Here is a 4,558-nt window from a genome sequence, read left to right as displayed (position 1 = left end):
CCCTCAATCAGCTGTTATCGTCGGCCTCTCCATGGTTAGAGATATTTTGGTTCCTGTGGCCAAACGCATGTGCTATCCTGGGGCATCGGTACAGGATATTATACAACTACTTCCACCCATCCTACACCAGCTGCCGCGGGCTGAAGCGGTTGTATGTAGTCCATGTGGGGTCTAACGACATTGGGCTGGATAGTTCAGAGATGCTGAAGCGTGATTTGAAAGTGCTGATTAAAACACTGAAAGGCTCCAGTAAGCGGCCGGTCATCTCTGGCCCCGTGCCATTGCTGCAACAGGTTCAGCGGGTTACTTGCCTTACAACTGTGGTTGAAAGACTACTGCAGCTCTTTTGAGGGAACCTTTGTGGCCAATTAGGACTCTTTCTGGAAGAAAAGGATGCTTTACGAAGATGATGGCATCCATCCTAACAACCTTGGAGTTTGGATACTCTCGTCCCAATTGAAGGCATCATTAAGACATCGCCAGTCCATGCCCAGTTGAGGTAGTTCTGCCCATTGTTTCACAGCATTACCGTTTTACTGCTACCTAGTGGTTATTTATGATAGTGCCGCCAGAGGCCTGCTAGATGATATCTAGCTCTAGTGCGTAAATATCGCTGTGATATTGCTGTATTCATTGATGCTTATACTAGGCCATATTTACACCGCTCTTTGTGATGATTAAATATAGCTTTTTCATTGGTGCATGTACAGTGGGGCAAAAAAATATTTAGTCAGCCACCAATTGTGCAAGTTCTCCCACTTAAAATGATGAGAGAGGCCTGTAATTTTCATCATAGGTACACTTCAACTATGACAGACAAAATGAGAAAAGAAATCCAGAAAATCACATTGTAGGATTTTTTATGAATTTATTTGCAAATTATGGTGGAAAATAACTATTTGGTCACCTACAAACAAGCAAGATTTCTGGCTCTCACAGACCTGCAACTTCTTCTTTAAGAGGCTCCTCTGTCCTCCACTCGTTACCTGTATTAATGGCACCTGTTTGAACTTGTTATCAGCATAAAAAACACCTGACCACAACCTCAAACAGTCACACTCCAAACTCCACTGTGGCCAAGACCAAAGAGCTGTCAAAGGACACCAGAAAAAAAATTGTAGACCTGCACCAGACTGGGAAGACTGAATCTGCAATAGGTAAGCAGCTTGGTTTGAAGAAATCAACTGTGGGAGCAATTATTAGGAAATGGAAGACATACAAGACCACTGAAAATCTCCTTCGATCAGGGGCTCCACGCAAGATCTCACCCTGTGGGGTCAAAATTATCACAAGAACGGTGAGAAAAAATCCCAGAACCACACGGGGGACCTAGTGAATGACCTGCAGAGAGCTGGGACCAAAGTAACAAAGCCTACCATCAGTAACACACTATGCCGCCAGGGACTCAAATCCTGCAGTGCCAGACGTGTCCCCCTGCTTAAGCCAGTACATGTCCAGGCCCGTCTGAAGTTTGCTAGAGAGCATTTGGATGACCCAGAAGAAGATTGGGAGAATGTCATATCATCAGATGAAACCAAAATATAACTTTTTGGTAAAAACTCAACTCGTCGTGTTTGGAGGACAACGAATCCTGAGTTGCATCCAAAGAACACCATACCTACTGTGAAGCATGGGGGTGGAAACATCATGCTTTGGGGCTGTTTTTCTGCAAAGGGACCAGGACGACTGATCCGTGTAAAGGAAAGAATGAATGGGGCCATGTATTGTGAGATTTTGAGTGAAAACCTCCTTCCATCAGCTAGGGCATTGAAGATGAAATGTGGCTGGGTCTTTCAGCATGACAATGATCCCAAACACACCGCCCGGGCAACGAAGGAGTGGCTTCGTAAGAAGCATTTCAAGGTCCTGGAGTGGCCTAGCCAGTCTCCAGATCTCAACCCCATAGAACATCTTTGGAGGGAGTTGAAAGTACGTGTTGCCCAGCAACAGCCCCAAAACATCACTGCTCTAGAGGAGATCTGCATGGAGGAATGGGCCAAAATACCAGCAACAGTGTGTGAAAACCTTACAGAAAACGTTTGACCTCTGTCATTGCCAACAAAGGGTATACAAACAAAGTATTGAGATAAACTTTTGTTATTGACCAAATACTTATTTTTCACCATAATTTGCATATAAATTCATAAAAAATCCTACAATGTGATTTTCTGGATTTTTTTTTCCCTCATTTTGTCTGTCATAGTTGAAGTGTATTTTTTTTTTTGTATTTTTTTTTTACCTTTATTTAACCAGGCAAGTCAGTTAAGAACATATTCTTATTTTCAATGACGGCCTGGGAACAGTGGGTTAACTGCCTGTTCAGGGGCAGAACGACAGATTTGTACCTTGTCAGCTCGGGGGTTTGAACTCACAACCTTCCGGTTACTAGTCGAACGCTCTAACCACAGGCCTCTCTCATCTTTTTAAGTGGGAGAACTTGCACAATTGGTGGCTGATTAAATACTTTTTTTGCCCCACTGTATACTTGTCTCACTATTTCAGATGTTTGTACAGTTGTTGCCAAATATATTGGCAGCCTTGCACTTTTCTGAAATAATTCCCTATTTCTTCTAAAATAAGTTCAAATTAAAAAACGTTTGGTCTCCACACCTTGTTATTGGATTTAACATTTTCTATTTAAGTTTACAATTGTAATTTAGAAAATAAAGACAAGTGGAATGGGCAAAACTATTGGCACCACCGAGATAGTCCTTTGTTGCACACCCATTGGCCAAGACAACTGCCAATAAATGCGTATTTTGTGCCCTCAAACGGCTGTTTTCAGCTCTCGCCATAGGTTATTGATGTTATTCAGATGGACTCTTCACTGGCTACTCCATAACAGTCCAGCGTTTGTTCTTGAACCATTCCAGGATTCTTTTGATTTGTGTTTAGAGTTGTTGTCCAAAACACTGTGATAGTCAGATGTTTTTATGATGTCTTGCACACATTCAAGGCCCCCAGTATCAAAAGTTGCAAAACAACTCTACAGCATTATCCAACCTCTCCTATGTTTGCTTGTGGGGAGGGTATTATTTTTTAAAAATTAATTAAACTTCTCATAAACCCACCTAAAACAAGCCTAAATCCTGGGGACAGTGTTCTGTGGACCATGGAAACAGAATTAGAGCTAAAATCGGTGCTGTATTTACAGACTGCCAAATTAAGCATTCAATAAAAATAACACCCTCCCTACAATCAAAGATGGGGAAGGTTTGATAATGCTGTGGGGTTACTTTGTTAAAACTTCTTAGGGATCAAATCCCTTTAGCGGGATCGATTTGACAACATCGGGTGAAATGGCAGAGTGCCGAATTCAAATTAAATTACTATAAATATTTACATTTTATGAAATCACAACTGTAATACATAACAATAAAGCTTAATCCAGCCACCATGTCAGATTTCAAAAAGGCTTTACGCCGAAAGCAAACCATGTGATTATCTGTACAACGCCCCCATCATACAAATGCATGACAAACATTTTTCAACCAGGGAGGTGCGACACGAAAGTCAGAAATAACGACATAATTCATGCCTTAACTTTGAAGATCTTCTTATGTTGGCACTCCAACGTGTCCCAGAAACATTACAAATGGTCCTTTTGTTCGATAAATTGCTTCTTTATATCCCCAAAATGTCAATTTATTTGGCGTGTTTGATTCAGAAAAACACAGGTTTACAACTCGTTTTTTTTCCTGGATGGTTTGTCCTCTGGGTTTCGCCTGCCAAATAAGTTATGTTATACTCACAGACATTATTTTAACAGTTGTAGAATCTTTAGAGTGTTTTCTATCCAAATCTACCAATTATATGCATATCATAGCTTCGGGGCCTGAGTAGTAGGCAGTTTACTTTGGGAACGCTTTTGATCGGGACTTGAAAATACTGCCCCCTATCTTAACTTGAAATGACACAACGACAAGGTCGTTTAACAAAGTTTGCTATACTGTTTGAACGCACTACAAGGTAGCCATTCCACTCAAGGTCCATCAACAACCAAACTTCCCAAGCAGGCACACTCTTGACAGAGTGATAGCCCCGTAATAACATAAATATAGGGATACTTAAAACATGATTTTAAGAACTTTGCTGCCTCTGATACTGGAGCCTTGAATGTGTGCAAGTCATCATGAAATCAGCTTATAGTCAGGTGTTTTGGAGTCCAATCTTCATCCCAATGTCCTAAAACTTCAAGTCTCCATTAAAGGATTTGGAACAACAACCCCAAACACACATCAAAAATCACATCCAAATCTGAATCACATCCAAATCCAAATCTGAATCACACACTATGGCGGGATATGAAAACAGCAGTTAGTGGAGGGCACCCTTCAAGTATTACAGAATTTTGCTGCTAAAAAGTGGGCCAAATTGCCAGTAGAAGGTACAGAATAATTGTCTTATTCTGTCTTCTTTATATTTTATTCTTTATATATAATACCTTCGAATGGAAGCAGAGGTGTGTGTGTGTGTGTGTGTGTGTGTGTGTGTGTGTGTGTGTGTGTGTGTGTGTGTGTGTGTGTGTGTGTGTGTGTGTGTGTGTGTGTGTGTGTGT

Source organism: Oncorhynchus gorbuscha, linkage group LG21 (assembly GCF_021184085.1).
Source record: "Oncorhynchus gorbuscha isolate QuinsamMale2020 ecotype Even-year linkage group LG21, OgorEven_v1.0, whole genome shotgun sequence".
Lineage (NCBI taxonomy): Eukaryota > Metazoa > Chordata > Actinopteri > Salmoniformes > Salmonidae > Oncorhynchus > Oncorhynchus gorbuscha.
This window is presented reverse-complemented; position numbering follows the sequence as displayed.